The 19143-nt window shown below is 42.3% G+C and overlaps 1 protein-coding gene across 1 annotated transcript in view; it reads left to right on the forward strand.

The window, feature by feature from the left end:
* Positions 1-19143, forward strand: part of atp6v1ba (ATPase, H+ transporting, lysosomal, V1 subunit B, member a) — a 38771-nt gene that overhangs the window by 2218 nt on the left and 17410 nt on the right. The gene's annotated exons all lie outside the window — the stretch shown is intronic.

A 19143-nucleotide genomic window follows, 5' to 3' on the forward strand; every position in this document is an offset into this window, starting at 1 on the left:
TGGTAGGTGGTATTAGGGGGAGGGGCATTCTCATTCTTGAGTGTTTGATTGGACAAAATGCTGTAGTGCAGTATGAGTCATCAACATTTTTAGTGTGACCTCTCAGAGTGTAAATTTTAAGTCTTAATATATGCTAAAAGTGTATTTTGTCAGTGTTTAGAAGTTCACTGGATACATATGGCTGATCTGAAATTTAATTTTATGTAGTGCAGTGCAACATGTAGATTTGTTTGGCCAGTTTTGAACCTGGCATTTGCAGTGATATGGGAAACCCAGTGAGATGCAATAGTTGGTCAAATAGAGGAAGTAGAGCTTAGGTATACTTGAACATATTTTTTTATTCCAGTTGCAAAATTGTGTATTTTCCTCCCCCTTCGTTCACTTACCCTAGCTTTCACAAAATTTGGTCTTGCTATGATTTTTTTAAAAATGTTTTTGAAAGTATTCTCTCAAGGCTGCATTTATTTGATCAAATATACAGCAAAACAGTATGGAATACTGAATAATAAAATAACTGTTTTCTATTTGAACATATGTTAAAATGTAATTTATTCCTGTGGTGACACAGCTCTGAATTTCCGGCATCATTACTCCAGTCTTCAGTGTCACATGATCCTTCAGAAATCATTCTAATATTCTGATTTGGTGCTCAAGAAACATTTCTTAATATTGTTAATGTTGAAAACAGTTGTCCTGCTTGATATTTTAGTAGAGCCTGTGACACTTTTTAATTTATATAAAGTATTTATTTATTTTTTACATGAATTGCTTAAAAAAAGAAATGGCCTCAAACTGCCATTGAGATTTTTTTCGTGTTCTCGTGATTTAGTCCTGCTTAAAATTGCAGAGGAAGTGTAGCCTATATTTCTCTTATGGGGAAGTAGTCATCATATGAGCCAAACATTCAGGCTAGAGAAGATCTGAACTCTGAAGGTTTTTTCCTATTCTATCTCTTATATATAAGTGTAGATTTGTCGTTGTTTTTGTTTTTTTTCTTCTTACAAATAATAGCCTACATTTTGTTCTCTCAATTTTTCTCGAAACCTCAAAATATCCTGCATTCAACCTGCTGAAACATCAGATGACTCCGCACAGTCATAATGTGTTACCGGCATCTCTTCGATAACATAATTTGACTCTTGTGTATGATGTTTCAGCAGTTGAGTGGTTAATTTTGTTTACCCCTTTAATGGAGAACCTTGCAAAAATTACAGCTCTCTCATCTTTCTCTCATTTTTTTCCCCCCTTCATGTGAATTATTGAGTTATTCAGTGTAAATCTCATTAATTTAGACCTCGAAAAACACACTGTCTCACAGAGGAGCACAGGTAGCGTGTTTTATTTTTTTCTAAGAGTGTCAAAGGAAAGCTCAGGCTGAAAGCCTCTTAGCAAACCAGGAAGAAAATAAATGACTTAATGGAAGAATTGAAGCCTTCCCTTCTGAAAGCCAAAGAAGCTGCATGCGTAAAGACCCCCGATCTGATCCGCCCCCCAGCATACTGTTAAAAAAAGCCTCTCTAATGTAGGCATGCCAGATAGCAGCACCATTTTGTGCCTCATCAGTGGCAGAGTGCATGCTGATAGTGGGCTGTGATTGAAGGCAATGAAGACTGATGGGAAGCCAAACACATAGATCTGTACCCATGAGTCCTTGCAACGCCTGATATGCTGTCACAGTCAAGAGGTCCGTGTCCGTCAGCGCAGGTCTGATTGGTCCTGCTTTGTCCTTAGAAAAGGCTGAAAAACACAGAGAAAAGACCTTCAAGTTTAAAACTTTATATCTCAAATTTTAAAAAAAGAAACTAAAATTGAGGCCATTGAAAGGGAGCAGCGGCCGGAAAGTATTTTGCCATTTTGTTACCAAATGTTTGGTATGTAGAAAATACACATTTAAAGTATATCAAATATTTGCAATTCAATTACGCTCTTTGTTTTTTTTGTTTTTTTTCATGTATTTTTCTGTTTCCTAACACTTTTGTCGGCTGGTGTGTTTAAATACTTTATTAGCATTCTTATGCCCAGTCAAATTTCTAAGATGCCTGAAGAAACAAACAAACAAAGTAAACGTACAGTGCATTCATCTTTTCTGTGGAAGTAAAGGCCTTTTTTGTCTTAATCACGTCATTTGCAACAAAAGCAATTAACCCAGACTGTCTGTTCGCTTTGTTTTAATGCTGAATAGACGTTTAAATGTGCTGAAAAGACATTCAGCACGGTAATGGTATTTCTGTGAAGAAACAATTACCCGTAATGACATGGTTATAAACAAATCTTTCAGATGTCACAGCCCTCCTTTATTTTATCCACTGTTTCCTGTTGCTAATCCTTTTGTCCGCCTGTAATTAATCAATTGTCGTGACAGTGAAAAAGAAAGCCCGCGGTGGGCGTTCGACTTCATCTTGCCATCAAAGAAAAGTAAATGAAAGACGAGTATAGAACAGTCAACTTTCAAAAATAGTATCCAAGTATATAAAATTATGGGCTACTTAAATTGAATAGGAAAAAAAAAATCCTTTTTATTCCATTATGCACGTCACATGTGACACGCTATTTTTCTTTACACAACTAGTTCACAACTGGTTCTATCTTAAATGCATATTATTATTTTTGTTGTTGTTATTGTGTGTTTCTATGAAAAATTTAGCTTTTATCAAAATTTCTTTATTGTGTAATTTTCACTGTTTACGTCATTGTATTTGTATAATATAATTTAGTATAATTTTTAATGATTATCTATCTATCTATCTATCTATCTATCTATCTATCTATCTATCTATCTATCTATCTATCTATCTATCTATCTATCTATCTATCTGTCTGTCTGTCTGTCTGTCTGTCTGTCTGTCTGTCTGTCTGTCTGTCTGTCTATCTGACTATCTGTCTGTCTATCTATCTGTCTATCTGTCTATCTATCTGTCTATCTATCTATCTATCTATCTATCTATCTATCTATCTATCTATCTATCTATCTATCTATCTATCTATCTATCTATCTATCTATCTATCTATCTGTCTATCTGTCTATCTGTCTGTCTGTCTGTCTGTCTATCTATCTGTCTATCTGTCTATCTATCTGTCTATCTGTCTATCTATCTGTCTATCTATATGTGTCTATCTATATGTGTATCTATCTGTCTAATCTATTCGCCTATTTACTAAGGATGTGTAATATTCTTTATTTTAACTAAAATATATGAAATGTATCTATTTATAATTATTTTAATTTGTAATTATATTTTAATTTATATGATTTCAGATATTATTAAGATGTTTACATTTTGTGGATAATGATTTATATTAAATATTTACATAAAAATGACTTCTAAAATGGTTCATAGAGATGCAGAAAGTCTGCTAATTGTCTATTGTTGCCTTATGCATTTTTAAATATGTATTTTACATAAATATGCATTTTATTGCACAGTGTATTACATGTAGGCCTACATAAAACAATAGCTGTCAAATGCGCTATTAACCCGTGAACTTTTGTTTACAGTTTTATGTGTCTATGTTTTAAAATATGGAGATTCTGAGATATTAGAAAGTTTCTTGATTTAAAATATCTTGTCTTGTTTCCAACATCAAAGTAACTTGAGTACGCCATCCACATCGACTCTAATACGATATATGACAAACAAGTGTAAACTTGGCTTGTCATAGGGGGCCCGCTATGGACTTTTGTTATAGATCTGTTGCTAGGCAGCGTACGGGTGAAAACCCGCCTATCCCTGCAAATCACTCTCAAACTGTTGCAGTAGCATTACGGCTGTTTCGATCTATTGTAACTGCACCACTTTGCAACCTCTCCTCGAGAGGCAGTGGGGTTAACCAGCTGTCTCAGTTTAGCTGTCACCCCTTCAGTCTGCATCCCGCCAGGAAACACACACAGATTACAGCTCTTCCCACCGTTACCCCCCCCACACACACACGCACACACACGCACACACACACACGCAGTCGTCTGATTACACACGACCCAATCAGTGCATGCGTGTGGGGAGTCCTCCGTTACAGCCTCTGCTTCTACCTGTGGGGTTAAAAGCATTCCTGTTTGATGGGGGTGTCAACACTGTGGAGGTCTTTGTTAGGACAGATGAACAGCCACAATTATGTGTGTGCCTGTCTTTATTAGACTGTCTGTGTGTTGCATGCAGGTCTTGCTTTTGTTTATTTTTGTAGGGGACTTTTTTGTTTGGTAGGTTTGATAGCATGTCAAGCTAATTCCTTTTCTCTCGTCCCATTTAATCCTGATGTCATTGTCACGTAATTCCAAACATTGTAACTTCAGACGGGGACTTTGCGTCTCTTAAATGACGCTAAAAGAGGGCGTTACATTATTATTTTGGTAGCATTTTACAATAAGGTTTCATTTGTTAGCATTAGTTAACTACATTAATGTTAATCTCAACATTTTCTAATATGTGATTTAAAATCAAAAGTTCTATCTGTTAACATTATGAACCAGAACTAACATGAACTAACAATTATAATTAATGTTAACAAAGCATTGGAAAGAATGTTTTGCTGATTGTTAGTTAATAACTTAACTTATGGAACCTTATTGTAAAGTGTTACCATTATTTTTTTATTAACAGAGCCTGAACTAAATGAAAAACATGGCAAACTTTGATTTATCTTGGATTTTTATATTATAATGAATTTATTTGTTATTTTGTAATTTAACGTTTCAATTTCAATGTTTAATACTTTTTTCATTTTATAATGTTTTTAGTTTTAGTTTTTTTTTCTCCATTTTTTTTTTCTTTTACTAACTTTTCAGTTCACAATGACAGTAAAATGTTCTGTAAGGGAAGGTTCATATTTAATTACCTAGCACTTATGGGTTATTCAAAAAGGCTATAATCATGTGTTTGCGCGTAAAGCCATGAAGGCCCTCCAAACAATATCTTTAGTTTGTCATTCATATTTTATACATTGGAAATGATCATCTTTAATTTTTCGATTTTGCTCAATTTATTTTGATACGTAGTCTACTAAATCCAAAAACTGCCCTTTTGAGTGTGTTGCACATTGTGCTGTCAGTGCCATAATTGGATTCCCTCTGTTAGCATTGAAGTCCTAGAGAATACCATCAAGGTCCCCTGTGAGCTCTGATTCACTGTCTATCTATTGGTCATCCAACGTTTCTCTTTTTTTTTTTTTTATTGGTCCCACAGTTTTTGCATTTGTTCAGTGTGTTTCTGAATTGGCATAACATTGAGTTTAGAATCCAGCAGCTATTATATGTCTTTACAGGACTGCAGCCGCAATTATTGTCATGAAAATCATTTTTATTTTCACAGAAATGTGCTAATGTGTGTTTAATCAAAAGCACAGTATACGTACGTTTTGTGCCATTTATGTTGGCGGCGACAGGTCGTATTGAACATTGTCCGTACTTGCAGAATAGCTGCGTAATTTATAGTGTTTTGGCAGGCGGTTTGTTTAATTCTACCATTGAACATTTGCTCACTTATACAGCTTAAACAGTCTGTTCATTATTCTCTCAGTCAGAAAGAAGAGGTCTCATATCAAACTATTAGTCATTTCAGAGTCTCCAAATTATGAATACGAGTTATAAAGCCATTGCCAACATTGCAGGTCTGCGACAAAATCCACTTTCAGTTGCTGATTTTGGATTTTGTGTCCACAATTTCAATTTCCTAAATGCACAAATGAGATTTGGTTTTGTTTTTTTCTTAGAATTTCTTTAGAAAAAATAAAATCGTTCCTGTCTTGTCAGTCTACATTTTAAAACCTTGAATGGATACCACTCTCCCCTCCGACAGGATCAGTCTTTTTCAGTTACGGTATCAAAGACACCCAATGTCTCCGAATTCATTATCAAATCTTAATATGTGGGCCTTACGGGGTTAGTTTAGCGGGTGTCATGGTGGAATTGTGTGAGGCTTGTTTGTCTGTTTAATGACAGTTGCATTTTTGTCCATCTGATCCCAAACATGGGGCAATTAGCACTCTCTTTTATAGCGTCTTATGGGAAACCACCATGTGGATGCTCTGCAAAAAAAGAAAAAGAAGAAATGCAGGAGGATGTGCGTGAATGAGAGAAGCCTGGCACCTTTGCCTGCGCTTTTGTATCGTTAATTCAGTTTCAGCGCAACGCTACCGGCCGGCCCAAAAACGCCTGTCCCACCGTGCACCCCCTCCCTCCCCGTCAGCGCTTCTCTTTCACAGCAGAAATGGAAATGTGTTGGAATGCTCCATGCCTCCTTTCAGCACCACTTGAATGGGCCCTTTAGTATTTCACACCAAGGTGTCCTTCAGGGCGCGGGGTCAGGCTACCAAAACAGCTTCTACCGCCGGATTAGAACCAATTAACATCTCGGTACACAATAGGGCCTGGCAGCTCCACAGGCCTCACGTTGACCCGCGCTGGTGTTGCATGCCTAGCCCTCGGACTGGCGCACTCAAACTCAAGTGTCCTGGGAGGGGTGGGGAAAGTTTTTCAAGCCTAATGGGAAATGTTGCTACTTCACACCATGTGAATGTATAGCCATTTTTTAATCTTTATTTTACAAGGCCTCTTATGCGGCACTGAGTCCTCTGTGTGTGGAGTTGAAGTGGGCCGCCATCTTCATCAGAGAGCTGGAAGGCGATTGGCTCATGGTTCGGCAGGGTTGTTTCATCGCCCTATTTTTTTTACATTTTTTTTTAGAAGCAGTTCGTCTTGCTTAATTATGATCAGATTTTCCTACTCTGTGTATTTGTTTTGTACGGCTCGTTTTGTGCCTTTTTTCCAGAGTATTTAGATATAACAAATTAAAATTTTTGCTTCCGTTGTTTGACTAAAAACTAGCTGCGTCTTGCTTTGGCAGTGCAGATTAGCACATGCGTTTCTTCATTTAGCGTTCGTCTAATGTTGTGCACAATATCAGAGCGTATCATGAGCTTTGTTTGAGTAAAGATTTCATCTCCTCACTATTTTCCATTAGCAGTTTGCGTTGCGTTCGAGAGACTTTTAAGGGGTTGATGTACAATTATAAGGCCGCAATTTTCCAGCCTCGTAATTATGATCACCTCTCAGTAAATAGACATATGCATCTCCTTTGAAACATATGGGCAATTTGTAGGGTAAGTGTAGCTATTAAATCCATTTTATAAGCACCTCCCTGTGAAGCACATACTGCAATTTGTCTGGGCTGAGGCAAAAAGGACGGAGGGAAGGAAAAGCCATAATGTCTTGAAAAATGATGGAATTTGCAGGAAGCCTGCATTTTAGTGTGTTCGCAAATTTGCCAAACGCATCTGTTTTTGTGTGTTTTGAGAGAGCGAATATTCAGTGTTAGGCTGATTTGACTACTGTTTTTCTTTCACCGTAATAACGGCAATTATGAGACTAATCATTTATTTAGGGAAGATGTGTCGCTCAGGGAATCACAATAATGGGAGCTCAAGTCTTTCACCTGCGCAGCAAATATTTTTTTGTGAGATTTCTTGTTTTATTAGACATATTTAAAAAAGAAATGTTTTTGGTATAATAGGATTTTGGATAACCATATTAAAATTAAAATAATTTCATTTCAATATAAGTAAATTAAAGTTGCAAGTAGCCTAACCGTTTTATTGTTTTTTTTTACCGTTTTTAAGTCAGGTGGCGCAACCAGGAAGACTGGTGGTGCAACTGTAATGAAGTAAAAAACATTATTTTAGCTAAGTACATAATACATTTATGGTAAGATTGGCTATTATTATTATTATTATTTCTAATTATTATTATTATTATTATTATTATAAAATGTTAGTTTTAAATTAAAGATCTTTTACACTTATTAATAATTACAAATATCTTGAAGATAATTTTTTAATAGAATGCCTCTATCATATCAAGTAAAGAAAAGTCGGTCACACTTTTTTTATACTGGGTGTCACACTTTATATTAGGTGTACTCACATAAAAAAGTAAGGTAAGGACACAGGGAGCACATTAAAATGATCTGGCTGCAAAAGCATATTTTGCAAAAAGAACAGAGAGGTCATGAATTTAATGTTTTGACATTTGATGAATGCATTTTTGATATTTTAATTTAAAGTTCTAAACTGACTTGAGCTGATTATTTTTTGACATCAATATAAAACATGACTTACTTTGTTGTTATTCAATCACCTTCGATTACAGTGTATCTAATCTTTTCCACTGTAGCCTATTCCAGTTTCTACGTTATGAATGTGATTTATTCTTTATTCTATCCATCAATCTATCCATCCATCCATCCATCCATCCATCCATCCATCCATCCATCCATCCATCCATCCATCCATCCATCCATCCATCCATCCATCCATCCATCCATCCATCCATCCATCCATCCATCCATCCATCCATCCATCCATCCATCCATCCATCCATCCATCCATCCATCCATCCATCCATCCATCCATCCATCCATCCATCCATCTTTATGTAATTAATAATGACAGGGAATATGCTGAATGCTGGATTTTTTTCCTTTCATTTCAATGTTGTCAGGTGGTGCAACCATGTAAGTTTTTTATTTAAACCAAAAAATAAAGTCAAAGTGAAGAAATGTCTGAACTAGATTGTGAACAGTTATTGTATTTAATGCATTTACTGGTATACTTGTATGATTATTTTTCTGTCTTTAAAAAGTAAAATCGATGCTAAAGAGACTAAATACCTGGCCACTAGAATGCAATAATTATAAATTAATATGCATAAAATACACAACCACAAAATAATTGTGTAAGCACTGTAGACACTCTAAGGGTTACTTTGCTAAGATTTCACAATAAAATTTGAAATATATATTTATAAATATTTGGTTTTACCACCTGACAAAAAAGTCAAAAAAATTATTTAAATACTGAAATGTTTTAACAATTGAAACTTGTTTAAACGCATTGTTCCTGACTTAAAAATATGCATTACATCAATTAAAAAAAAAAAAAAATACCACAGGGCAGCCGAAGAGAGGAAAACGCAACAGACGTCTGTCATTTGGTAACTGTGACGCTATTTGTTAGAGCAGGGGGCCTCATTACACTTCTTTCTTTTTTAACACAGTTCTTCCTTTGTTTATGTATATATATTTTTTATGAAGCCAAAGATAGAACAAAAATATAAAGCCATAAAGAAAAATAACTGAAAAGGATAACAACAACAAAAAGGATGGAACCACGTTTCTCTCTTTTACTCTTCCTTTTCTCCTCAGCCAGTAAGGAAAGTCACGATGTGCAGGTGTGTGTGTGGGAACCGGCAGTAGTGCATTGACAAATGATTCTGCTTTCTGAAGCCCTAATTAGTGGCATAGTGTCTGCTCCCCGTGGGGCTGCTGTGCTGGGCGTTAGAGACGGTCCATTCTTATTTCCTACTGCCTTTGATATCAGACCGTAGTCTGATGGCGTACACAAAACCGACACACTGGGGCGTGATGGACGACCCAGAGCAGACAAAGCCGACTCTTCTTCATCTAACATGCACTATCTCTCTCTTTCACACGTATACACACACGCTGAAACAAAGTGAAAGGACACACACCAAATTGGCTCCTGTGACAGGGCGGCTAGTGTTTTCCCATGCAAAGTAAAAGGCCAAAGTATGAGACCACACCCTCTGCTCCTAATGACGGCCCACCCTGAGCATGCACCTGGGCCCTGGACCAAAAACAAAAATACTTGCTCATAGGGGTGTGCGATATCACGATTTTTGATCTTCAACGATCTGCTTTTGAAGAAATTTTGTATTATTGGTCTACAATGTACATTCTATCAGTTGCAGTTCTGGAGCCTCCGTCCCAATATACTGTACAACGCGACATACATTCACATCACATGTTAATGCATAAGGTAGGGTTACACTTTCATTGCAGTTAATCACAATCACGAAAGTTTATTATTTGCATGCGTTTTAAATCCTTGCTGGTTTTATTCATTTAATTTGCAGGTTGTTATGACAAGCTTTTCACAGCGTACACACACACACACACACACACACACACACACACACACACACACTAAAAGCCTGTCAAACAGTGTGTGAGTACTAAACTTAGTTATCATTCGCGTCTTATTGTGCTTAAACTGTCAAATACACACAAGGTTTACATAAACGCAATCGATTATGTCTAAAGTGAACGTAAACAGTTGGGAGAAATCCAAATGTGCGTTTCTATATTTGATCCATGCATGAAGTGACAAAGTGACAGCAGGCTAATAAACCTTCTGCTGCTTGTCATTGTTAAACAAACACCAAAAGACTAAGAAAAAATCACTTACTGCTCTTCACTGAATAACTTTTTTAATAACAATAATATTTTTGACATTTATTTAATTTCTTACATGAATACTACTGTTAAATAAACCTACTGTAAAAAATAAAGCATGTTTTATTTCATTAGTATATAATATTGTATCTGTATTTTTAATAACAAAGATAAAATAATGAAATAAAGATTTTCATCTTCGCCCACCCCTACTTTGGCCTTAATTGTCTGTCAATCTTTTTTGTTACCTTGTAAAACGTACTCGGTTACTAACGTAACCTCGGTTCTCTCTAGAAGAGGGAACGAGTACTGCGTTTTATTCAAAACGCTACGGGAAAAGTCTCTTTTCACGAAACACTGAAGCAAAAAATTATCCTTTAATTTTCATATATGTAAAACGCGTTGCGGCAGCAGCAGACAGCTATGGCGAGACGGCTTGCTCGCTCATTGGCTGCTCTGCGGCAACTGCTTAAGCCTATCGAGCGAGGCCTGAGATGACATCAGGCCAATGAGGGCGCTTCGCGCCCTCCTCGCCACTTCCCGCCGAAACGGGCGTGGCTTACCTCTATAAAAGGAGCTCGAGAAGGCTTACTCACTTGATTTTGATCGCCGAAGCGAACCAGAGTGAACCGTACGCACGGCAGAGAACGCAGTACTCGTTCCCTCTTCTAGAGAGAACCGAGGTTACGTTAGTAACCGAGTACGTTCTCTTACGAGAGTCCTCTCGTACTGCGTTTTATTCAAAACGCTACGGGAACCCCTTGCAAAACGCCGTGCGTGCTGGGATAAAAAACACTGATCACCGGAAGCTATTTCAGGCACACAGTGCATAATCACCAGATTGACTCACACAGAGTCAGGGAATAAGGGTGGAAGCCTTAATTCCCTAAACTGTAGCGTCGTAGAATAGACATGTCCACAGACGCAAGTATAACATCACATAGACAGGGTAGGGAACCTGAACTAATGCGGAAAATGTGGGTCTTACACAGTTCTGCCCAAGATAGTCGGTAGCGCATAGCGCATGAGTTTCAGCGGTCTGACTAGACGGCTGAACGGATTACACCGACAAAAGCTTAGCCTGCAAGGCGGGAACCTCTAGGTTATAAAACCTGATAAATGTAGACGGCGAGGCCCAGCCTGCCGCCGTACATATATCCTGTAGGGAAATCCCGCTGGACCAAGCCCACGAAGAAGCAACGCTTCTCGTAGAGTGCGCTCTGACTCCCAACGGGCATGGAATGCCCTTGGCAGTATAAGCCAGCGCTATGGCGTCAACTATCCATCTGGATAGACTTTGTTTCGAAACAGCCATTCCTTCGGAACGTCCACTGAACGAGACAAAGAGCTGCTCTGTCTGTCTGCAGACAGCAGAGCGGGACATATAAGCTCTTAAAGCCCTAACAGGGCAAAGAAAACTCGAGTCCCCTTCCTCACTCGATGCCGGCAGGGCAGCCAGGGAAATGACCTGAGCCCGAAAGGGCGTGTTGAGGGATTTCGGCACATAGCCGTGCTTAGGTTTGAGTATGACTATAGAGTCATTAGGACCAAACTCCAAGCACGCCGGGCTCACAGAGAGCGCGTGCAGGTCGCCTATGCGCTTCACTGAAGCGAGAGCCATCAAAAACACTGTTTGAAAGACAAATAATTGAGGCTAATAGACTGGATAGGCTCGAAAGGGGCACCTTTCATGGCCACCAGGACCGTAGAAAGGTCCCACAAAGGAACTGAAGGAGGTCTGGGCGGATTCAGTCTCCTAGCTCCCCTGAGGAAGCGGATGACTAAATCATTCCTTCCCAGCGACTGACCCAGCGCTGAACCAAAGAACGCTGAAATAGCCGCCACATACACTTTGAGCGTGGAAGGGGATCTGCCCTTATCCAACAGCTCTTGTAGAAAGGAGAGAACCTCCGTTACCTCACATTCGAGGGGTGAAATGCTCCGAGCTGTACACCAGCCGGAGAAAACCGACCACTTCGAAGCATAAAGCCGCCGTGTCGACGGCGCTCTAGCCTGAGTGATGGTATTCACGACTCCCTCTGTGAGACCAACGGGTATCTGTTGAGCACCCACACATGAAGGGACCACAGTTCCGGGTGTGGGTGCCAAATCGAGCCCCCGGCCTGCGAGAGGAGATCTCCCCTCAACGGCAGTGGCCATGGATCGATATCTGCCAACTGCATCAGAACTGGGAACCATATCTGGTTCTCCCAGAACGGAGCTACAAGCAGGACTGGGCATTTCGTTTCCCTGACCCGTTCCAGCACCTGTGGCAGGAGGGAGACGGGGGGAAAAGCGTATAACGGGCAGCGCGGCCACCTTCGGGACAGCGCGCTGTCGGTCTTTGAAAAGAACGCGGGGCAGTGCGCGTTTTCGCGTTACGCGAAAAGGTCCACCTCCGCTCTGCCGAATCTCTCCCACAACAGCCGGACTGTTTGTGGGTGTAGAGACCATTCGCCCGGGGGAACATTGTTCCTGGACAGTCTGTCTGGGCCCACATTCTGAAGCCCAGGTACATGCACTGCTCTCAGCGAGCGTAAGTTGTGCTGAGCCCATAATAGGAGGCGTTTCGCCAGCCTGTACAGGGATATGGACTTCAGACCGCCCTGGCGATTTATGTAGGACACCACAGCCATGTTGTCCGAACGGACTATGACGTGTTCGTCCTTGATGTGGGGACAAAAACGCGTCATCGCGTTGTGCACTGCCAGCATTTCTAGGCAGTTTATGTGTTGGAGCTTTTCTCGTTCCGACCACAGGCCGAAGAACGGTCTGCCCTCGAGCAGAGCTCCCCATCCCGAGGTGGATGCGTCTGTCGACACCATCCTCACTCTCGAGGAAGTCCCCAGGCTTACACCTGATTGGTACCAGTCGTCCGCCGTCCAAGGCGCCAGGGCTGAAACACAGCTCTGATCGGCCTTGAGGCGTAATCGACCGGTCGCCCACGCTCTGCGCGGTACCCGCGTTTTCAACCAGAACTGCAGCGGGCGCATGCGGAGCAGGCCCAGCCGGAGAACTGACGATGCTGAAGCCATGAGACCCAGCATCTTTTGAAACTTCCTGAGCGGGGTGATAGCGCCGCGGCGGAAAGACCTCGCCGCGCGCTGAATGTTCAACACGCGCTGTGGTGACAGCCGCGCTGTCATAGACTGTGAGTCCAGAACGACGCCCAGAAACAAAATCGTTTGACTGGGGTTCAATGAACTCTTTGTCCAGTTGACTGTGATACCAAGATTCTCGAGGTGATCGAGTAAAATGGTTCTGTGCTCCACGAGCTGTGATCGTGATTGAGCTAGGATCAACCAGTCGTCCAAATAGTTCAGCACTCGCATGCCTCTGAGTCTGAGAGGAGCGAGCGCTGCGTCCATGCATTTCGTAAATGTACGAGGTGCTAGGGACAAGCCGAATGGCAGGACTGTATACTGGTATGTCTGACCCCCGAAGGCGAATCTCAAGTATCGCCTGTGGTGTGACGCTATCTGTATTTGAAAATACGCGTCCTTCAGATCTATCGACATGAACCAGTCTTCTCGGCGAACATGCGCGAGAATTTTGCTGGTTGTGAGCATTTTGAAACTGTGTTTCACTAATACTCTGTTCAGCCGTCTTAGATCCAGTATGGGTCTGATACCGCCGTCCTTTTTGGGGACTAGAAAGTATCTGCTGTATAGTCCCCCTTCGCTTAGAGCTGGGGGAACGCGCTCTATCGCCCCTTTGCTTATCAGTTTTGATATTTCGGCTCGAAGTAGGTGAGCTACTTCCAACGAAACCGAAGTTTCGACGCGCGCTGTGAAGCGGGGAGGGCGTCGACAAAACTGTAGCGAGAAGCCTCTCTTTATAATGCCTAGCACCCAGTCCGAAACCCCTGGGAGCGCTGCCCATGCTTCTGCATGGCTGGCTAGGGGCTGGATACGGAGCGCGCTCTGATCGCCGTGCGACAGAGGCGCTTCGGGGGATACAAACATAGGCGTTATGCCTGTGGCATTTGGGGCGGGGCGCGCGCTTAATACAGCGGGCGGAACGCTCGTCCTCGACCTTACTACAGTGCTTAGCTGAGTGAGGGAGGACTGAGAAAGTCTCATAGAACTCATGTGAGCGAGTAGATGTGGGCTGGGAGCGGGCACATTTACTGCTTTGGGCGCGGTGTCTGCCTGAGCAGAGCGCGCGCTCACAGGCAGGGTCCGAAATTAACTTTTTGGCTCACCTGCCACGGGGACTGGTAGATGAAAAAATCCACCAGCCAAGCATATTTTTTACCGGCCAAAATAATAAACTGCCTTTTTTTTTGTCACATATACATTCATTCAAGTACTTTTAATTGAGATTATAAGGTAGGCAAATTATGTTGAATACAAACGTAAAAAATTGTCCAGAGCAAAATTTGACATGTATAATAAAAAAATAAAAAAACTATATATATTGATCAAAATATATGAAATATTACTATCATTGGGGTAAAATAATTATTATTATTTTTATTTTTTTTGTCAGTTTTGTTTCCTGACTCATGTGGAAGGGAAGGCAGAACGTCCTCGGTTAAGTTACTTACGTAACCTCGGTTCCATGAGAGATAAGGGAACGAGTATTGCGTTGCAAACGCTATGAGAAAACTAATTTTATCGAGAAAAGAACGGCCAATATGTAACTTAAAGCAGAAGCAGCCTGGCCAGCGGCGGAGTATGCACGATCCGCGAGTGCTGAAGACGCTCTGCACGGCTTTTTTGGGGCGACCGCTTCTTTCAGTGGCGGGAGCTTCACATATCCTTTTTCCTCAGCGCCGTCAACAGATAGAGCGTTAACTGTACGTACACACCACCGCCGACTTGAGCTGCAAAGAAGCTCTGTCAAAAAGTACAGGAAAGCTTGACGCTTGTCCGCTCTGAATAGTGAGTGCGCGCACGCGGCCGGGGCTCATTCACTCGCGCGCGCTCTCTCTCTCTCTCTCTCTCTGCTCGGAGGCAGAAGAGCGCGTGCGCGCTGACAATTTTATTATTTTGGTATGAACATTCACCCGCCACTGTGGCGGATAGCCTTTTGAGATATACTCGCCAAACGGAAAATCTACCCGCATTTGGCGCTTGGCGGGTGTTAATTTCGGACCCTGCTCACAGGTCTCGTTTTTACAGAGAGCCTGTGATCTGTTAGACATAGTGTTCGTGGGCACTGGGAAGCGGGCACTCTCACTATGTTGGAAGCACAATCGACCTGAGTCGATCTTATGTGCGCGAGCCCTAAGTGTAGGGCTGTGCTTATGTGTAGTGATGGGCACTGAGGAGTGGGCATCGAGACTACATTTATAGCACCATCGGCCGTAGCCGGGCAGAATGCCTGCGCTCGACCTCGCTGCGGTGTTTAACCGAGCAAGGGAGGGCTGGGCGAGTCCCGTAGGACATATAATGACCGTTAGTAAGTGTGGGCGCGGGAGAGCGGGCACAATTACTGCAATGAGTGCACTGTCTGCCTGAGCAGTGTGAATGCACAGGTTTCGTCTTTACAGAAACCACAAGGCATGCAGAACATAGTGTTTGTGGGCACTAGGCAGTGGGCACGTTCACTATGTTGTGTGCGTGATCGACCCGAGTCGAATATATGAGCGCGGGCCCTGTGTGAAGGGCTGTGCTAATGTGTAGGGATGGGCACAAGCAGTGGGCATCTTCTGTACACATATAGCATCATCGGCCGTGGCCGGGACTTCGCTCGTGGGCTGCAAAACAAACACGTCTGCAGTTGCCTCTCGGGGAACAAACAGAGTGATTTGCATTCGGCGGCATAAATATTTTCTGCCGGCAGACCCGGGATTCGAACTCGGATCCTCTGCGCGAGAGCCTAATAATCTACCACTGGACCACAGTGAAGATACATAGACAAAGTCAGCGCGAGTATTATCCACACTGGCGTTTGCTTGCAGGCATGTACCACGTGCTCGTGGGCTGCGAAAACAAACACGTCTGCAGTTGCCTCTCGGGGAACAAACAGAGTGATTTGCATTCGGCGGCAAAATATTTTCTGCCGGCAGACCCGGGATTCGAACTCGGATCCCCCGCGCGAGAGTCTAATAATCTACCACTGGACCACAGTGAAGATACATAGACAAGGTCAGCGCGAGTATTATCCACACTGGCGTTTGCTTGCAGGCATGCGAGTAAGCACGACATGCAATACTAACATTTTCAGACGCCTGAAATATGCCAGAATGTGAGAAGAGTGGATATCGCCCGGTTTCAGCGGGGCTGAAAACACTCCATTCCCCTTTCACCAGTGACGCACGGGAACCGTAGAAACGGCGTTCGGTTGCAGTCAAGCGGGTACTACGCGCTCGCTGGCTGCAAAATGCATCTCCGAAGTCGCCTTCAGGGGACTGACAGAGCGAAGCATTGGCGGCATAAAAATATATGCCGCTAGACCGGGATTAGAACTCCGGTCTCCCATGCGGAAAACCTATAATTCCGCCACTGAGCCACAGGGGGATGTAGGCTTTGAATGTGAGAAGAGTGGATATCGCCCAGTTTCAGCGGGGCTGAAAACACTCCATTCTCCTTTCGCCAGTGACGCACGGGAACCGTAGAAACGGTGTTCGGTTGCAGGCAAGCGGGTACTACGCACTCGCTGTCTGCAAAATGCATCTCTGCAGTCGCCTTCAGGGGACTGACAGAGTGAAGCATTGGCGGCAAAGGCGGCGTCAACATGTATTCTTCGGCGTTTGCTGGCAGGCAAGCGTGCTATAACAGACTCACTTGCTGCAATAATATTTCCAGTCGCCGAACAGGGAACTGAGAAATATGAGAGAAAAGAGGTGAGACCGACCAATGGTGGGACTGAGAACACTCTTTTCTCCTTCGCCGGTGAATGACGCGCGCGGAGGCAGGGTAGCTTTTCTTGTAACGTAAAGAAAAACTAATCCCGCCGTCCGCTTCCAGGAAGGGCAGCCTCGGAAGGATGCCTGGCGAGTCCTCAGAGTCACCGTAGGCAATTGGCTCGGAGTGAGGGCATTTCGCCGTCAGCGAGCGCGAGCGCTGCATGAGAAGGCGTCTTGAAAAAGATGCAGCTCTTTTAGGGGTGAGTGTTGCAGCGAACACACACACACACACACACAGAAAACAGAGCAATATAGCAATAAAGGATATAGGCGTCGGAAAGCGCAGCAGGTACGGCTGTAGAAGGCGGCGTTGGCCAGCGGCTTCGAGGGCTCGTCCCGCTGAAGTGCTTGCTTCGAACGACGCTTGCTTCCGTGATCCAGCGATGCGTGCGCTTCGCTGAAGAGATTAAAATCAAGTGAGTCAGCCTTCTCGAGCTCCTTTTATAGAGGTAAGCCACGCCCGTTTCGGCGGGAAGTGGCGAGGAGGGCGCGAAGCGCCCTCATTGGCCTGATGTCATCTCAGGCCTCGCTCGATAGGCTTAAGCAGTTGCCGCAGAGCAGCCAATGAGCGAGCAAGCCGTCTCGCCATAGCTGTCTGCTGCTGTCGCAACGCGTTTTACATATATGAAAATTAAAGGATAATTTTTTGCTTCAGTGTTTCGTGAAAAGAGACTTTTCCCGTAGCGTTTTGAATAAAACGCAGTACGAGAGGACTCTCGTAAGAGAACTACATTTGCAAAATGGGAAAATTAGTTTGGCATAAATACATATGAGTATTGTGAACTTATATATATTGATGACTCAATATATATAAATTCACAATACTCATATGTATTTATTTTTAAACTTAAATGGTTTGCCGCAATCAGTTTCCTCAATCGGTTTGAGTTGAGTTAACTTGTTGGGTTTTGCAAAGTAGTAAAACCAAAATGAAAAAATCGGGATTGAATCGTGATTTTCCTGAAAAATTGTGATATGATATTTTTGCCATATCGCCCACCCCTACTTGCTCAAACTGATCTGGACTGTTTGGGGAGAGATTGTAAAAACAAAAAACAAACATAAAACAGTGTCTCTGTACAAATAATTACATTAGTTCTTTAAAATAAAAAAAAATATTAAAAAAGCTCATATTGATGAAATTAAAAATCAAGACTAGTTTTTATTTTCTTGCTTCTGCATGGTTACACCAATAGATTGAGCTGAAAAGAATGTATTGTGACATGTTGCAGGTCAGACTAGAACCTGTCTTACTCATATCAGCACCACAGCTCGTAAGAGTGTGTGCACCACAGAATTTCTTTCCTCCATCTGATGTATTTGTTGTTATATTTGGGGCATACTATGCCTGATCTCTGAGTCATAGTTTGTTAAAGACAGACTTGTCCAAGAGTGATTCAGGAGTCACATGAACCCCGGTCATGTTGGAAAAAAAGAGTGTCATCTTAAAGTCACTTCTGTGCCCCACTCTTCTTGGCCTGTTCGACCCAAAATATAGTTATTTCTATCTCCCTAAAATTAATGTAATTGTTTATAGGCTGTATGAGACTTTTTGGGCACCTGGAACCATCATAAATCACCATAGTCTAAGGCAAGTAATTGTCCCTCACGGAACAGAGTGAAGATGTCGTCCCCCATCGTGACATCTGCCGAAAAAGCTGCCTTGAATGTGCTAACTATGTTCTTGTAGCCCTGACATTTGGACATGGAAATTTATGAAAGCCATTTAGAATACTCCAGTAAAGGTCACTGTGTACAATTAGATGCACAGGTGTCAAGAGAAAGAGTCCTCATTTCCATGTGATTGTGGGCTTTTGTAGCAAATATCATGCACTTTATTGGTCACAGCGTGTTTGTGTGTGTGTGTGTGTGTGTGTGTGTGTGTGTGTGTGTGTGTGTGTGTGTGTGTGTGTGTGTGTGTGTGTCTGTCTGTAGTGCACTCATGCTTGTCAAGAAGACATGCAGCAACCTAGAATCGATAAAAGTTTCCCATGCATCTGTTTAGTAATTGCATGTTTACTATTCGGGGCGTCTCAAATGGTCAAA

Source organism: Scardinius erythrophthalmus (genome assembly GCF_964197995.2).
Source record: "Scardinius erythrophthalmus genome assembly, chromosome: 19".
In the NCBI taxonomy this organism is placed as follows: Eukaryota; Metazoa; Chordata; class Actinopteri; order Cypriniformes; family Leuciscidae; genus Scardinius; species Scardinius erythrophthalmus.